Genomic DNA, 20,102 nt, shown 5'->3' on the forward strand with positions numbered 1-20,102 from the left:
TGTTCTGGAAGTAGTCTGAATATTGTTGTTTTCCATGGGCATTAAGTTAATAAATAGTGCACTGGATGGGATTACTCCAGTTTAAATCCATAAACCTCTATGGAAGACATGACCTTAATCTTCAACACAGGAAATGTGCATTTCAATAACTCCTGAATGTGTGACTCAATTTTGAAATCTACGCCCCATGTGTGAGATCAAGGTCATGTTTTCCATACGGGGTTTATGGATTTCAAAATTTCAGTTGATTCCGTTTTTACGTTTACGAGTTATATATGATTATGTGTATTACACTGCTCCATAGCCACTATGTTGTAATTTCGTTCTGGTACACGAGAACGTGATTCAAATTTTACCATATTTTTGCTAAACGAATTAATCTGCCAGATGTTTCCAGTGGTATAAACATCTCGTTCTTTCTTTCTTTCTTTCTTTTTTTTTGTTGAGAAAGGTAGGGAGGGGGGGGGTGAGGTTGTGGATCACAAAATGCTCCTTTAGCATCGTGGTACTGCAAATTATTCAAAGTTACTCAAATGTTGTTATTCCAAAATATTCCTCAGGATTTTTTTATTTATATATATAACTTTCGGGGAAACGCAGAAGTTGCTAATTATTTCAACAAATTCTTTACTGGGGTTGCTGCCAAACTTAGTGGTGAGCTACCTGAGCCAAGTGGTCTTTATGATGTTAACTCCAACAGGTTCCAAAGCTATTACAGTCATATTAGGAATGGATCCTTTGATCTCCATGAGGTCAGTTAAACCTTTGTCTATGATGAGCTAACCAATCTTAACATCGATAAAAGCACTGGCTTAGATGGCTTGCCGGCTCGTTTTCTGAAAGATGCTGCAGAGGTCATTACAACTCCAATCACATCTATTATTAATCTCTCTATCAGGACTGAAGTGTTTCCAAGTGAAATGAAAATTGCCAAGGTCAAACCATTATATAAAAAGAAGAGCAGGTTGGAAGTAGGCAACTACAGACCTGTTAGTATTTTGTCTGTGGCCTCAACAATTTTGGAGAAAGCAGTGTTTGTACAATTTAACAGGTATCTCACGGAAAATAACATCTTATTTAAATTGCAGTTAGGTTTTAGAGGTAAATATTCCACAGACACATGTCTTATCTATCTTCAAGATCATATCAGAAACCAAATCAATGCTGGTCTGTTTACTGGAATGGTGCTTCTTGACATCCCGAAAGCATTCGACAGTGTTAATCACTCTATTTTATGTCAAAAGCTTACTGCCCTGGGAATGAACTCCACTAAATAGTTTGAGTCATATCTGAATTGCAGATCTCAGATTGTTAATGTTAATGGCTCAGACTCCAACTCTATGGCTTTAACATGTGGAGTTCCACAGGGGAGTATCTTGGGTCCCATTTTGTTCCTTTGTTACCTGAACGACATGCCCAACTGTGTTGAATGTATGCTCCTTCAGTATGCAGACGATAGCGCTCTTTTGGTTTCTGATAAAGATCCGTTAAAAATTGGGCAGCAGCTTAGCAAAAATCTGGAAAGCTGTAAAAATGGCTCATTGAAAATAAACTGTCTCTCCACATGGGTAAACCCGAGAACCGCGAAATCTAGTTTTCATATAGTTATAAAATACATGGGTAAAACAGAACTCATTCTTTTTGGAACAAAACGTAAATTGAAGAATTGGCAAAATTATACCATTGAATGTGAAGGGCAAACAATTCATGCTACTCCCTCAGTTAAATACTTAGGTCTTACTATTGACCGGTGCTTGAATGGTGAAGAAATGGGTCTTGGTGTCATAAAAAAAGAAAATTCTAGACTCAAATTTCTTTACAGACAGGCAAAGTTTCTTGATCAAAATATCAAGAAAATTTTATGCTCTGCTCTTGTACTTTGTTTGTTTGATTATTCTATTTCTTCTTGGCATGCTGGCACACATAAGCAGACGAGTAAAAGCCTTCAAAGTGCTCAAAACAAAGTTATCAGATTCATTTTAAATAAGAATCATATTACAGAAGATGATTTTAAAGATCTTAATTTCCTTAACATACAAAATAGGGCAAAACAACTCAGGTTGAACCACGTTTTTGATATTTTTTATGAAGTTGGCCCAGACTATCTTAGTTCAAATTTTACCAGAGTTTCAAACGTGCACCAATACAGTACCAGAAACAGTGCTCAAAATGTTCGTGTTCCAAAATCCACTACCATCACTTCTGGCTCTTTTTATTATAATGCCATTCAGGATTGGGCCAACTTACTAAGTGCAATCAAATCAATTTCTGATAAACCAAGTTTCAAAAAGTCTGTAAAAACTCATCTTTTTAACCAAATTTAGTTTCTAATGATTTTAATCATGTTTAAATACGTTTTTACTTTTAATATTCACTTGTATACGTCACATTGCACACATTGGGCGGGCGCTTAGGTCGTGTGATAAGCGATATTGGCAACACATCTAGTCAGCGCGAAACGGAACAAAATCGAAAACAACGTACATGGGCAACCATAACTGTTTCAAAATAGCCCGCCAAAGTCATGCAGGTAACTCCGAGGTCATGCATTGAATTGGTTTGAATAAATGAGGAAAAATACGGGAACCAGCTCCTTCTGCTAGAAGTCACACATGAGTGAAGTGGATAACCTCCATAGGAAAAACTAGCATTGTCCACTCGGCTGTATCGATACTTGGGCTGTAGTGACGTCAAGAAATGATCGAAAATGGCCGCCCCCCCCCCATACCGGAAAATGTAAAGATATTTCAATTTAATTTCTTTATAACGGAGAGGTTTTGCTGTACTTTTAACGAACCAGGTATGTTTATAAATTCATAAACAATGATAATAGGGCAACACATAACATGACCGGCTGAGCACTTTAAGTGAAGAGATTGTTGAACACGAGACAAAGTCACTTGAACAACTCCAAAGACGTGCATGCAGGATCATTTTAGACCAGAGATTTACCGCATATGCTGAGGCGGTGCAAGCTTGCGACCTTGAGCGCTTAGCCGAAGGGCTTGCCGACTCAGACCGTACCAAAGATCTTCTTCCTCCATTTAGACAAAGGGGTCATGGTCGCAACCTTCGCAATGCGCATACATTCGCCCAACTGCGATTCAGAACCTCCCGCTTCCAAAATAGTCCCATTCCATACTTTGTGAACCTGCTAAACAAGTAATGTGTAATCAAGTGTCAGCTTCAGCTTTGAAATAATGTCTGCATGAATATACGTGTGGCGTGCTTCTTAAAAAGGCTGCCAGATGAAAATTCATCAGGAGAAAAATGGCAAATTTGTCCAGCTATTCTTTTTTTTTGGGGGGGGGGGAGGAGGTGGAGGTCATTTAAGGCCTTCAATAGACTACACAGGAGGTACAAAGGGTATTCAGATCACATTATACACAGACAAGACATCTTAATACTAATAATGGCATGTCCATCCGTCCGCGCGCTATCGCGTTCGCGCGGTTCGCGTTCACGCGGTGCACTATCGCGTGCTCGCGGTGCGCTATCGCGGAGTATCAACGGGAGTGTGCGCGGAGTACAGTGCGCGCATCTGAAAAGCAGTACAGTGTGACTAACAGGTGCATCTCATCAGGCCAATAATAATTATAGGCCTTATTTGCAACACATATTTCAATGCCGAACACGTGCACACACCAAACACGTGCATATAGGCCTATTTCAGCAGAACATGACTATTTCCGGAATCCCCCAGAATGGTTAACATAAAAATTATCCGTTGTGGTAAGGCCTATAACCGTTTTTGCGTTCACGTTTCTCGCGATTGATTTCATTACTTTAGTAACGGCCTATATCCACGTCCAGATACTAATTTCGGTTTCTCTAAATGTGGTAACAGGGCAGGGCTTGGAAGAGGCGAATGATGGGTTTCAAGATTATGGGTAGGCCTACCGAAGTAAGCATCACACCTATAAAACAAACAGAGTTGATTAAGTTGTGTCAAGTTGGGTCTCGATCATTGAGAGACGCATTTCATAGTAGTTTAAAAAGTCAGGGCAGGTATATGTGTAACGGGTTTGGGTAATTAGAAGTAGGCCTATCACGAGAAGCGCCCGACCCGAGAACCGCGAAATCTAGTTTTCATATAGTTATAAAATGTTCGTTATTCCTGATGTTCCCTCCAGAACAGGCTTTCGAAATGAATGCACCATTTGCGAATACATGAATAAAACAATGAACTTTGGAACCACTAACATATATTTATCAGTTATGGTTATAGATATCATCGTTTGCACATCAAGGTCAAAGTCAAGGAAAGTCCCATTTCAATTTTTACTGCGTCACGACATTATGCCTTGTACGTTTTGTTATTTTTACGACATTATAACATCCGCATCGGGCATCCACTTCTTTCTCTGCTTATTTGCTATAATCTAATGCATGACACTGACAGTCGTAAGTATTTTAATATAATTATAAGACTATAATAGGCAGATATAGTATTATTTGCACTGAAGTAGTGGATGTATGCGACATGCACTGTTCAACAACACGTCGTTCAGTCGTTTGAAAGCCCTTTAAATGAAACATAATTAAAGCCATGTGTGATTTGCTCCACAGGAACTCCATCATTCTCGAATTTCTGCGTTTTGTATGATTCCCAATGGTGTACTAAAATACCACCTGGGAAACTAAGCCTGAAGTGCTTTAATTACAGTAAAATTTAGAGTTTTTATAATAAAACCGGGTATCCGCAGAGCTCCACAGTTTAATCGGCCACTAGCTTTATTTAAAATTTTACTTCATTATTTCGTCTTAAAATGACCAGAAACCCTCTTTTCTGTGCCTACATTTAAACATATTATTAAAATACATTATATTATTACAATGTTACTAGTAAACGAAGGTGCGTTTATTAGACTGTCCACCCAGCATCTGCATTGCGTACGAGTACATTTGTATCTTTCGTCATAAATTGAATTTCCCATAGAAACAAACCCCATGCAAAATGTTGTGCAATGTTTGAGTTATAACCACAAGAATACATAGCAGCTTTATACATGTTATAGATCATGTAGATATAGGAATTTGTCTGATATTTATAGCTATATTTTGTATCCTATCATATAGTTTCAAATGGCAGGAATTCCTAAAGACAGTGATGCATATTACAAAGTGTACAAAGGTCTGCACCTATTGACGTACGAAGCCTTACCATCGGTTGACAATGCCCTCAAATTGTGGCATTTAAACAAACAACAAACATTACCAGCATGTACAGGACATTGTCCAGACGGAAAGAAGCCCAAATTACCGCAATCATGTCAGAATTGCGTCGATTGGGGCGATGCCATAGAAGCTGCATTATACCCATCACCGATACCTCCTGCTAAACCACAAATTACTTGGCAGAATATTAACCAGACAAATATGGGTAAAAGTCACGTTGAAGTTGCTACGGCATTTGTTTTAAGACTACCAAAGACCCGGGCCAAAGACCAAAGCGGGGACCAAAGCCAATCCGGGATCAACTCTATACGCTAACATATCTGACTTTGACTCTGCTAGCGTGTTAAGGATAATGTCGAGATTTACCGGGTTCCACCGAGGAGATCAAGCAAGCTATGACAAAATCATGAAGGTATGCGAGATAATAATTTTGGAATTTTAGAAGGAAATATAGCAGGATAATGGAATTCGCAAATCATGTTGTCAAAAAATGAAGAAAGAAAAAGAAAGAAAGAAAGAACGAGATGATATTGAAGGCTCAGGACTGTATATTTTGCTTATACGTTGGGATCTGAAGCTCAATTTGATGTAAATCTACACTTAAATTTACTCATTTTCACCTAAATATATTATACATTATTCCATGTATTTCTTACTAGGTTATAGCAATTAGAAATGACTTGTCTCATTTGGCGCTTCACAAGAACATGCTTATCGATGCACAAAAGGTGAAAGAGTATTTCAAAGACCTCGAAGACCTTGTTACATGTCTGGCACAGTTACATCCCCAGCACTTCACTTCAGCACAAGATGTCATAGCTAAACTCAGGGCGGTAAGTAAAACTGTTCCTTAAAAGTTCCACTCACAATATGACAAAGCCAAATTAAAGAAAAACACTCGGATTTCCGATGGTGATGTCACAAATGTATATGGAAATTAAATGATTGTTGTTTTTTTCTCCAGAATTCTGACTTCAAATTGCTTGAGTATTCAAAATAAGAAAAAGGAACAAAACAGGATCTACTTTTTAAGATACATTTTCTGCCTGAGTGCTGATACCAAAAGAAAGGGCAAATTATATTATTTGTAAAAGTATTAACTGAAATGCATCATTTGCCCCTGAGAAGGAGAAGGGGAAAATCCCTCTTCCCCGGTACCCAGATGACTTTACCATGACAAATGCTTTTTTTCTCTTCATAATTTCAGATTCAAGTGGAAGCAGTAACAGAGAAAATGAAAGAAGAGATCAACCTTCAAATCAGCAGTGATTTACAATCAGTAAGAGAAGAAGTGGCGGAACTACGATCAGTAAGAGAAGAAGTGGCGGAACTGAAGAGGCAGATCAATGAACCAGGTAAAGGCTTACTAGGTTATATATTATTTCTCCAAAATATAATCTAATAAATAATTGCATAATTGCATCTTTATTAAGGATAGGACCCATGTGAAGCGAGTAATGTGTTTGTTAAAGATTTGCATAATGAGAAAAAAATGTAACACATTTTCTTAACAAAACAGTGCCCGATTGACACAGTGTGAGGTACATTTCTCTAGAAAATCTTTAGAAAACTTTGGATGTACCTATTATAAGCCGAATGAAAAACACATTATTTAGCAATTAATTAGGTTTACAAAATTAGATTCTCTTAGCAACTATTGTATTTACATTTTACTAACAGCACACCCCTTTGACTTGACCCAGTGTCAAAAGCAGTTGAAGGCAGACTACAAAGCTAACAGAGGTAGCATTGGATTTCTTCCTGGTATGTCAAAGGAGTTTTCACTGCAAGATTTCTTTGTAGACGTGAGGCTTGTCCAAGAAGAGAAGAGACCACAAGAAGTTATAGTAAAAGAACTTGTAAAGTATACAGACCTACTAACTTTAGAAAGTAAGAGTAAGGAAAGATTACGTCATGTATTAGTAAGAGGAGAGGCAGGCACGGGTAAAACAACATTAGTAAATAGACTTGCACATCAATGGGCCACAAATAACACGGGAGATGGCAATGATAAGAGTCAAGGTATAGATCCACTGGGTGAGTTTGATCTCGTTTTCACACTCGATATCAGACTTATGAAAACCAACATGAGTCTTGCTGATTGCATTCAAGATCAACTTCTAACTGATATGAGCAAAGAAGCAATCACAAATATGTTGATAGCTCAGGCTGACAACTGCTTGTTTTTATTTGATGGGTATGATGAGTTGAAATCACGCCACGCAGTTCTTAGTAGTAAGCTTCTTCATAGGAGCTTTGTCATTGTTACCACAAGACCAGACAAAGTCGAACAATTTTGTCAAAATCACAATGGTTATGTCCATGCTCAGCTTTCTGGTTTATCTGAAGAAAGCAAGAAAATCTTTGTCGGTAAATACTTTGCTTCATCCTCCAATGAAAATTCAACAGAAGAGGATCCACGCGACAAAGCCGATCGCTTCATGGAAAAAGTAGAGAAATCTTACTTGAAATCGCTCTCATCATTCCCACTGTTGCTGGCAATGATGTGTTCCATCTTCAACACAGTTGGTGAAATACCCGTGAGAATGACAGCTTTATATAAACAAGTCCTGGCCGTTTTTGCTGCCCAGTATTATGCTAAAGCCTCCCCATCTACATCTCTGTCAGAACCGCAACTTCAGAAAATTGATGACATACTTTTATCTGTAGGCTCAATTGCATTAAATGGTTTGTTGACAGATGATACAAAACTGATCTTTGACAAAGAGGAGTTTGAAACACTGACTCGATCTCATCTAACCGCTAGATATCTTTGGATTGCATTATCATGTGGCTGTGTATGTGGATGTATAGGTTTAGAGCTAGGTTTGAGACTCCAGTCATTACACATTGGATTAGCCTTGACCATTCTTGGATTTGTACTAGGATCTATCTCAGTGTATGCTTTATTTTCGGGCAGCATCGTCGATATGGCTGAAAAACTGGGCATTGTGACGTCAGTTTCCAGGAACAAGAAAACCGTTCACGAATGCTGTCAATTTCTGCACAAGACTTTCCAAGAATTCGCTGCTGCTAGATATTGGACCAGTCTGGCAGTATATGACAGGCGTAAGTTTGAGTACTATCTTAATCTTATCAACAAGGAAAATGCGGAAAATATGCAATATCTGCTGAGGTTCAGTTGCGGGCTGAGTTCTGAAGCAGCTGCAATCATCCTGCATCATGTAGTTACTGAATGTAAAGTAGATTGGCGTTTACCAGTCACATTATTATTTGAAGCTGAAACAGATTCACAGATATATCCTTCATTACATGCTACTCTCTACCCATTGAAATCGCTGACAATTGATACGATGATTATGACTCCAGAGTTGTGGTCAATTTTAAATCATTACTCAGATCCACCCCATATGAGTAATCGAGTAAAAACATGGCTGTCCAATATTGAGGAACTGTCTATTACTGTAAGAGAACCTGATAATTTAAAATTGATTATGCAATTTCTCTCCAAAGCTACAGAATTGAATTCAATCAACAGGTCCATGAAGTCGTTTGACTTCGACTTGCAAGATATGCCAAAATCTCACAATATTATGAAAGAAAACGACTATAATATTTTGTCAGATTTTTTGACAGGCCAACTAGATTTATGTGGCTTGGCACTGTTTGGTGAAGCCACGGAACATGATGCAAAATGGTCCGTACTTCTTATGAATCTCCTTACCACACGAGTAGGTACAAGGGCATACTTTGAGCATGTTGTTTCCAATTTGGAATACTTGTTTCTTGTTCAAATAGGCAGTATACCAATGCATTGCTGGGAAATATTGCTAAATATATTCATCGAAGCAGGGAAAAGGCTGAAGAGTTCGTTACGGAGATCGATAGAACCATATAAATCACCAAATTTGTTATCTATGGTTTACAAAGGGATGAGCTTACCAATACGAAAATTTGATATCAGCGGTAGCTATAGGCTTGATGGTAATTCTCCTCCATACAAATTGGCAGAAACCTTATCATACATGTCATCCTTAGGATATCTGGGACTTGGTTATATAAACATGAATGTTGTGTTATTACGTGTATTAGCTCCTGAAATTGCAAAAATGGCGCACCTCGAAGTACTGATTTTAAAAGGCAATTATTTTCATCAAGGAGGAAAGGAGTTAGCTCAAATACTTCAGAAGGTAACAAGTCTCAGGGAACTAAATCTTGCTAATAATAAATTGGATGCTGATGATATTAGTTTATTTTCACTGAAACATCTATCCAACTTGACCAAGCTAAATCTGTCTAGAAATGAATTCGGATCACAGGGTTTGATTTCTCTTATCGATTCTATGAGATACGTCCCAGAGCTTACAAAGCTTGATCTGAGCGGCAATGGAATATGTAAACAAGGAGAAGCTGCACTCAGTACATTACTGTGTACCATGCCATCACTTACACATCTCATAATAAGCCTCAATGACATTGATTCAACCGTCCTAGTGCTAACACAAGGGTTTAGGCACATTGTAAAACTCAGGTATCTAGGTCTCTGGGGCTCAAGTACTATCAGTATTAAGGCTCTCGAAGCCATCTTTAGAAATCTCATATTCCTTCCTGAACTTGAAGCATTACATCTTCAAACAATTGATTTTGTAAACATTCACGAGTCACAACTGGTTGAAGAATGCATCAAGGAAGTACCTGGCATACAGGGGAGTAGCTATTTAGTCATGTTAGTTGAGAGTGACATAAATATAATCAAGCAAATAGCAAAGAAGCTCGAGTGAAACATATTCATGGATTATGAAAACCAATCCCATGCATTATTTAACTTTAAACTGGACTGAATCCTCGCTTTCACTTTCCTTTCTGATTCGTGGTGGTGGTGGTTGGGGGTGGGGGGGGGGGGATGGTTAGTTGTGCACTTGAGAATTTACACTAACAGTTTGAACTAGTGTATGTGGTATTTTTCAATTTCGGGTCAAAGGTCATTAAGGGGTTACTTCTGGTCTGAGACGAAAAACCTCCAAAATGCACCTTCTGCCACAAATAACATGGTGTAGTGATGCCACGTGCACATGTGCATTGATATTAGCCAATGTCTATGGTGTTTTCATATATTTTGGGGTCAAAGGCCATTATGGGGTCACAACACGGCTGTGTTCGTGGTCTTAGACCACAGCTAAGTCTGTTTAGTATTATGATTGTATGTTAATGACATCATAAATACTACCTCTGTTCTAGAATTTGTTTTGTTTGCAATATATGCTACTCGGCACAAGTCGTAAAACATGTTTTTGTAATAATAGTGGTAACATTGTATTGGATATAATGCAAACTTTGAAAGAGTTAAAAATACAAGATATTTCTAGGAGTAACAACTGACGAGAGCCTGACATGGAAAAGTCATGTCTATAACATTGCAAAAAATATGTCAAAGGGTATATAGGAGTCATTAACATATTCTATTATTAATTACTAGGCGGTTACCCATATTTGGCGGTTCTCGGCCGGGCGCGATTACCTGGCTGATGGTGACTCTACCACCAAGTTTCATGCCCATATGACAGTTTTTACTAATTTGACCTCAGATGACCTCTGGTTACCCCAAAATGACCTTCCAAAAATTTGGATCTAAATGTTGACTGTAGGCCTACCCACCAAGTTTCATGCCCATACGACAGTTTTTACTAAGATATTGTACATTGATACTTCATTATGTTAATTACCGTATCATACCATGGTGCAGCACTTGTAAAACGTACATAAAGGTGATACTATACACCCCTTGATAAATTTGTGACTATTTTTGCATTTGTAAGAAAAGTTATGTATATTATAGGGGCAAGGAATCCAGTTACTACACTGGAATTTCAGTGACTCAAGACAAGCGTTACACTATTTATGATAAGAAAAGAGGTACCGCTAGAATATACCTCATTTCTTATTATAATGAACCACGCCACTTGTCTTGAATCACTGAAATTTCAGTGAAGTAATTGGCTTCCTTGCCCCTATAATATACATAACCTTTGTTACCAGTGCAGTGTGTAGTTATTTTTTGAGAAAAATACAAAATTAGTCACACAATTTATCAGGGGGTGTAGTACCACCTTAAAGATGCAAAAAAGGGCACTTCGAATTGTATCAAGTAGTCATTACCTAAGTCATTCAGCTCCTCTCTTTAACATGTTTAAGAATTATAAAATACTTATGATACCTATGATCTTGAATAAAGTATTTTTATGTACAACTATTTTACCAATCAACTTCCAGAAGCATTTCAAAATTATGATGCTATGCGGAGTACAGCTCAACTGATCATACTTTTCCTATACATTCGACCTTGCATGATTTTTGAGTTGACACAGTCATGAAAATAACTATAGATACTTGACAGACCATTAGTAGCCCAGTTCTGAACCTTTTCATTGATCATTCATAACAATAGGTATCTGATGGATCAGTGAAGATAAGAAGGGATTATAATATATCAGTAACCTTGATATTATAGTACATCTCGAGGAAAAAGTGCAATGGACATGTTTTCATTTTATGTTTCAAATATCCCGCGCATGAAAATTGAGTATTTAACCCAAAATGGAAAATGGAACAATTTATTGAAATCTGTTTTAACAGATTTTGTTGACATCTTTTTCTGCACTGTATTATACCTAAATTAAGAAATTTGATAAATATTCAAAGAAAATATAGGTCATCCAAAAAATGTGATTTTTACACATTTTGGGGCAAAAAAGGAAAAATAAGCAAAAATATCAAAATCTGTTTTAACAGCTTCATTCATCAAGTCATAACAAACGGCCTACATGCTTAATTTCTAATAAAATATTGAAATTGTGAAAATATAGGTATTTATTGATTTTCATGTTTTTAAATATGCTAATAATATGCAAATTATGAAATTGCAAAATAAAGTTTCTACATAGCATACATCTTTCAAGTGTGATGTTCAAAATGACAGACATCAAAAAGAGATTCGATGAAATGTAAAGGTGTAGTAACAATTTTGGCATGGACTGTCTGGTTAGGAAAAGTACGGTAAGTTGAGCTGTACTCTGCACAAGTACAGGCTGTATCAAAATGATTGGTACACATCAATTTTGATATTTATTGAAAAGCCTGCCTCTTCCAAATGCAACATTGAATACTCTTTAATTGTCCAGAATGTATAGTTTATGACTTGTTATACAATCACCCTACAAACTAGTTGGATGATATGTTGAATATTGCTGCGTCAGACTCATCCATTATCAACAAAAACTGATGGGTACCAATCATTTTGATACAGCTTGTATAAACCACATGAGAAATAATGAAGATTGTCAGGTTCCTAAAACGAAAACGAATTTCGCTCACAAAGCCTTAAAAATAGTGGACTCAACAACAAAAAATCCACTTAGAAAAACATTTAAACCAAACAATAGTTTGCCATATCTCAGGCCTTTCGTTAGTAGGTAACAGGGCAAAAAAGTCAAAGCCCATTGAATCATGTTAACCTTGACCTATTTTGTGATATTACCCAGGTAAAAAAAACACCTGATTTAGGCCCTATGTATATTCTTTGTTCAAAAATAAAATGTTGCTTTAAGCGGAACAATTATTTAAGTCTATACTTTGATCAAAATCGGAGCATCTTTTTTTTTTTTTTTTTTACCCATGTGTACAATTGTGGAGACAAAAATGTGTCATTTGACTTTTAAATGATTATAACTCAAGAACTGTACATCGGATAGGTCAAACTATACTTGTTCTGAATCCTAATAATGAAAGGAATACATTGGTATGAGTTTTACCCAGAATCGACCAATTTTGAAATTTGAGCTCTGCATAAGCGGTCATTTTTATTTGATGCAAATTAGCATTTTTCCCCTATTCCCTTTTAGTCCTTTCTGGAAATGTTGTTGGAGATGTCTTTTAGCGATATAACAAAAAACATTTGTGATGCGATCAAGCAAAATCAGTCGAAACTCGGCAATAATAAATTTTCAGTTTCTTACAGGATAGTAAAAAACATTTACAAAGCTGGATTTTGCAGAAAACCCCATTGAAATTGAACAACCAGTTCCAAAGATATGAGCAATTAAAGAGTTTCCAAAACAAAAAGAAACAAAAGGAAATATTTCCTTTATTCGGCTATATCTCAAAATCAATATTTGCGAGTTCCGACTGATTTTGCTTGATCGCATCACATTTAGGTTCCAATTTTGTCCATAGCTCAAACGTAAATTGTCTCGCCTAATAATAGTTTTTTTCACGGCTATCGTAATTCAGTATGTTGTTACATTGAGTGGCGCCCTACACGGCAGCTGGCATAGACATACCACCTAGACCTATTACTGCCCATCCTTTACCACAGCGGGAGGTGAAGCCCCGTATCCAAGGTGATATTGACGGATTGACGGGGTTACTAGGCGCGGAGAAATATCGCATACATGTTTGACTCGCTCGTTTGCGTGATTACTGCGCCGTTATCGCCGCGTCAAATGCAACATGTTCCATAGACGCGAACATGTCTGCTTGTTTGCGTCCGGGTATGCGTCCTTGTCAAATTCGTTGCTAAGCAGTGTCGGCTTCACTACGCGAATCATAGGTCTAGGTTCTTGTTTGTCTGGGGCAGCTGGCCCAGACAAACGAGAACCTAGACCTATGACTTTGACTCGCGTAGTGAAGCTGGCACTGCTTAGCAACGAATTTGACAAGGACGCATACCCGGACGCAAACAAGCAGACATGTCGCGTCTATGGAACATGTTGCATTTGACGCGGCGATAACGGCGCAGTAATCACGCAAACGAGCGCGTCAAACATGTATGCGATATTTCTCCGCGCCTAGTAACCCCGTCAATCCGTCAATATCACCTTGGATACGGGGCTTCACCTCCCGCTGTGGTAAAGGATGGGCAGTAATAGGTCTATACTAAAATGCAGAAAACCTTTGACGAGCGCGTATTGTAAGGATACATCGCGTATTTACTGCGTTGCACGCATTTGTCTCTGATTGGCTGCTAAGGCGATATGTTGTTGCTGAGTGGAAATTTATGAATGAACTGTGCGCCGTACGCGTTGTTAGCGCCGAATTTGCAACATCACGGAAGTCGCGCTCGTAAAAGGTTTGCTGCATTTGAGTATAGGTGGTATGTCTATGGCAGCTGGCGAGAGAAAATAGCTCTCCAAAAACCTGCTTCTTAGGCTGCGTTCACATAGAAGTATACTATTCGGGTATACGGTGCACGTTTTGCAGGTTCACGCGTATAGCTTAAATCGAGCAAGGCAATTTCATAGTACCGGGTCACATAAGGCTACGATCGCATAGAAGTATACTATTCGGGTATACGATGCACGTTTTACAGGTGGACGCGTATAGCTTAAATTGAGCAAGGTAATTTCATAGTACCGGGTCACATAGAGCTATTCGAAAAGGCCGTATACCTGCGTTTAGTATAGTACTAGCGGGATACCCGCGCTTCGCGCGGGTCCTCGCTAGATGAGTAAATGGGAGCATTCACTATAACAGGAAGAATTACTAAACAGGTAGAATCATAATCATAATCCCGTGACCTGTCCACGAGTCCACGTGCCTTTTTGTCCTTTATTTTCCCTTCTTCCCAAGTTTCTGTATTATCATGTCCACTGGTCTCTGGCTCGCAAGTCGCGTGCCTCTGCGCCGTTTACGCGCGCATTGGCGTAGTGCGTATTACGCACGCGGCGCCGACGCGCTGCCGGCCAGCTGCAGTGACGCGTAGTCTGGCTACCGATTTTCATAACAAAACCCCCGTTTTTACCCATATTTTCACTGTTTTTGCAGCCAATTCTTTACCGTTTTCAACCAAATAAAGTTTAAACACGTTCCCGTATATTCATCGATCTCCCGTATGAATTTCGCGACATTTGGATCGAAACTGACGGAGCCTTTATGTAGGGATGACCAATGAACCATCAACTTGATTAGAACGCTCCCATAGACATGCAAGGAGCTCAACTGTGCACTGCTTGCACAGACATTTCTAAATTGATCTCATTCTTTTATTTATCAATATTTTCTGTAAAAATTGGGAAAGTGAATGCCAATTATATTTTGTAACTATCTTGCAAATTACAGCAACACAACTTATTTCATTTTCCTGTAAGTGCGAGTCAAAATTGGTCCATCGCCACAGTGCGTTTAATTGCCAGTGGCTGAGTTCAGCACTGCTCAAGAATGGCACAAAATATTCAGATTAATAATATCAGGTGAAAAATGTGGCCTACTGAGCTGTAATTTGGCAGAGTTGACAGTAATACCTCTATCATACCCTCGGTAAAAAAAAAAAAATATGAACAAGTAGATCTTGAGTTACAAATTAAATCACCAGCTTCCCTTTGGAATTTCCATACTCCTTTCGAATCATGCTAAGAAGACACCTTTCTGAACATAAATGTGAAGTTTCGTGCTCATTCGATGTATTTTTCACCTGATTTCAACCCTAAACGTTTTCTTATATTTAGGCCTATACCATCTACAACTTGCTGCTGGCTATACCTTGTTTAGAACTTTCAAAAGAAATACCTGAATGTGCAACCATAACTGTTTCAAAATAGCCCGCGAAAGTCATGCAGGTGACTCCGAGGTCATGCATTGAATTGGTTTGAATGAAGAATACTACGGGAACCAGCACCTTTTGTTAGAGGTCATACATGAGCATGATGAGTGAAGTGCATACCTCTATTGTTGTGAATGAGTCAATGACCTTCAATGACACTTTAAGATTTTGTTTGCATACACCTACTAATTGGTCATATTAAACCCAATAACATTGAAATTTTTGGTTGTGAACAAAAAGTTCACCTAGACTAAGGACCCGGTGCTTAATCTCGCCGATTACCTCAGCGTCGTCTCGCAGCATTTCGATGGCTCTACTGCGTGTTGCAGTTTCAAGCCGCAGCACGCCGATGAATTAATATAGTGTAGCCATATACCTGGTTGCGAATTCGCGAGCAGTTATGTGCATCGAGTTCGCAACATCTTACCATCTTCTTGCTCTGCGGTTTGCCATTCATTACTCAAAACCTTTATATTAATGTTTATTGTAGTACTTACTTGAGTTTACTCACCGTGAGCAATTTGCGGATCAGTCGATATAATCCGGCAAAGAATATATATCGAAGGTCATAATGATATCACCCCAGCATAGAAATGGTATAAAGCACATTGGTTCTGCTTTAAAGGGTTTATAGGCTTTCATTTTATTTTTCTCTATCTTTTATCGGTTTCACCATTGTTTTATATAAATTATATATAGGATATAAATTATATAGCATATATATTTCCCGTAAAAGGTTCTTGACATTATACATTATTTGCAATAATACATGAATTTTAACCATTGCTAGTCTCTGACAACTTCATTTGATGAAATAAGAAAGCGTACTTTCTTACCAAATTTACCATTTCGGGTCAAATGACGTCCTACCACTCTCTTAATTAATAGCCATAAGTTAGTTAAACCGAAATATCTGTAACTCTTGGCGTAATGTACATGATGCATGAAGAAAGTACAGATGTTTTAAATAAAATTATTACAAATTCATCAGTATACTGGTATAAAGGGCATCATATCAGCCTTTAATACTAGCCTCAGAGGACTAGCTAAATATAATTGGAAAGTTGCTACCTCTACTTTCATATCCCCCGGGAGTAAATTTATTTAGATCCTACTTTCAGAAAGCATTTAATTAATATAATATTAACATGATTAATACCAACACAGGGAATTTGTATTGTTTCATATAATAATACTAATAGCTCGCGATATTGTTGGCAAGTTCCGCAGTTTCGTAATTGAAGTATAATAATTAGTCCGGTGCTTAGTGTCTCCGTTTTACATAGGTTTCCTTGTCGTGCCAAAATATATGTGATCAGTGTCAAAACCGTACCAGAAAGCATTGCAAACAAACAAATAATGAAGGAAGCGTGGCAAAACCGTAACATAATGGTATGCTTTGTATCTCCAATATTTCATGACAATTGAAAAGCGGCCAAGCAGATAATCTTTTGTTGATTATTATTACCATCTCAAAGATATGTCTCGGATTTTCGTATGAAAATGGCATTACTTGTAAACTTATTACAGTCAGATGAAAATTGGTACAGCAGGCGTATTCACAATCTCTGCATGTTCTTTAAACTATCTCACTAGCTCCAGACACACTTTTTGGCCAAATTTGACTCTGAAAATGTACCAAAACTAGAAATCTCTTCAAATTTACTTGTAGTTTTAAGGCCTTTATATATAATTAATATTGGCGCATGTTTGATTTGATATCGACTCCTTTTCCATTTTTCAGTTGCATCGAGGGTCTGAATTTGAGGGAAAATCAAAACGAAAGTCCAAATCAAGCTATTTCCCAGCAAACACAAAAAGGTTCTTAAAACGTTTGTTCAAAATGTTTTTATAATAATAACATAAAATGTCCGGTTATATAAAACCATGAATACGTTTTGAAAACGTTATTGTAAAATATTATTGGCAAAGAATTTTGCGAAATATTGTGTCAATAGTTAAATAACATTCTGTTAGAATGTTTTGCATCACGTTTTCAAAAATGTATTAGGAATGTAAATCGCTTTAGACCATTTATAGAACCCCGTATTTAAACTTTTTCGGTAAAACGATGCGTGTGATGTTGGGTTGATCATGTTGATGCATCATTTTTCACACCTTGGTTATTTAGTTATTTTTCAACCAAATATTTTTATATATTTCATTAACGAACTCGACTTCCGAGCAGAAATATTTGCATTGGACCTATTCAATATATTCAAAAACAAGATACAGATCCGGGATTCAGATACTGCTTCTGGATCTTGTAAATGTAATATTTAAACAAAATGGCAAACAAATTAAATTTAGCAACCTGATTATAAAATATTCATGAAAATTTATAGGCCTACATTCATTTTATGAATGAGCTCGACTGTAAACATATTCTATAAATAGGCGCTTTTTTTTCAAAAATAACTGACTCAGCGTCAATAATTATCATGCATATAAATGCATGTTCTTATGGTGAAATAAGAAGGCAACATAATGACAAAAGACACACCTGCCGCGACCCGGGCCTTTTGCATTAAGGATTCCGCGCGGGTCAATATACCACTATAATACGCCACTGCTTTATGAGTGTAGGCCTATATAATATGACGTTGCTATTTATTATTAAGGTTAAACAAAGTGTTGAAGGGCTTTACCTCCAGAAAAAATATATTATTACCTTATACGTAAGAAAATATGTCTACTTATCATGTGAAATAAAAAAATCCGGAAAAATTGTGTGAAAATGTGTTTTAGCCTATTTTTTAGCTGTTATCAAGCAGTATTATTCGATTTGTTTACAAGCGCCAAGCAACTGTCGTCTGGGAGAGTGATTGACATCTTTATTATTAGAGAAGAATGGAATCTGTATAGTTCATGAATATTCATGTAGTATTTACACAACCTGTATCCCAGCCATTTTTGCCTAGTTATCGTAATCGTTCATATAAGACGCCCATATGATCCATGGTGTTAAACTGATATTCAACAACTTTATATCTCTCGATCTTTGCGATCCGAAATATTGAATTTCAACTTTAGGCACATCTCTAGCAAGGTAATAAATACCTGTCACAAATAGAGGTCTTGAAATGTTACTTGCAACGTTAAAAATTTGAATAGAGAACAAATCGGGTTCAAACATGCTTCAAAAATATGAAGGTAATTGTCAACGCCTACTACCAGAATAGCCGGAAGAGGGCAGACTTCATAAGGGAGTGTTCATATATTTTAGTGGGGACAAAGAATTTGGAACTTATTTCGGGAAATTTCCTGGGTTTTTGGTTTTGTTTTTTTTTTTTTTTTTCCTGTTCGGGTGTTTCGGTTGGCACATTTTCGGGGCATTTTCATGCACTTTACAGGATTTTTTCTTGGTTTCTCTGTAGCTGCCGTGTGTACTTTTCCCCACGTAGGCCTACAGGGTATAAATCCCGGGGTATAAATAAATAAATGAATAATAACATATAAAAAAAGAAGGAGGAACTTCAACGTCACAAAACAAGACAAATTGTACCCTGCTAAAAATATCAACCCATATCCTCTCTGAGAATAAAAATAATAAGACTCCAACCTCACCTGCAAAAAAATATTTTTTCGGGGATAATTTGGGATAAGTTCGGGCCTATTTTATTGCGACAATTTTCAAAATCTATAAGGTGAAATGTGTCGTGGGGATGTGCGGCAGATTTGGGGTGCATTTTCAGCCATTTAGTTTAGACTCTGTTGTATTTTTAGCCATGATTTTATTGACCCTCAGTGTCATGAAAATTAGGTTCAAGAAGGGTATTTTCAATAATTTTCTCGAAAAGTAAAAATTTGCGAAAACTTTCAGTCCAAAAGTTGATACAATTTTGGGTCTGTTTTCTTCAAATTTGGTTTAAAATCGTACCGTAGTTTTTCGGAGTCACAGCCTCACATCCTTACCCAAACCAGCTTGAGAAGGTTCCCCCGGGTGTGTGCAAATTTGTAATTTATAGGCCTACACTCGTTATTTAAGCCTAAAATCAAAGTGTTAATACCATTAACACTGCCATGGCCCGTTTTGTCGTGATGACTGGCTTCCAAAATGTAGGCCTATTTTAAATTATAAATCTGGTCCCGCTAGAGGTGTGTTTTTACCCGCGGAGGTCTCTCCCTCGGGTTCGTGGATGTGCCACAGTTTTGGGGTAGGCCTACCTTTTCAACGACTATGATAGGTGGGTTTACAGCGAAGACCAACTTTTGGGCGCATTTTGGCAAAAGTGCCCTTAAAAAAGCGTCAAATTAGGCCAAATTTGGATGACTTTGATCCCCGCGGTACAAATGTTTTGAAGAGACCCGCCCCGAGGTGTTTTTATTTAAAAAAATGGTCGGGCCTGCTAAAAAACCTCCCGGAATC

The sequence above is a fragment of the Amphiura filiformis genome, chromosome 4, assembly GCF_039555335.1.
Source record: "Amphiura filiformis chromosome 4, Afil_fr2py, whole genome shotgun sequence".
Classification (NCBI taxonomy): Eukaryota; Metazoa; Echinodermata; class Ophiuroidea; order Amphilepidida; family Amphiuridae; genus Amphiura; species Amphiura filiformis.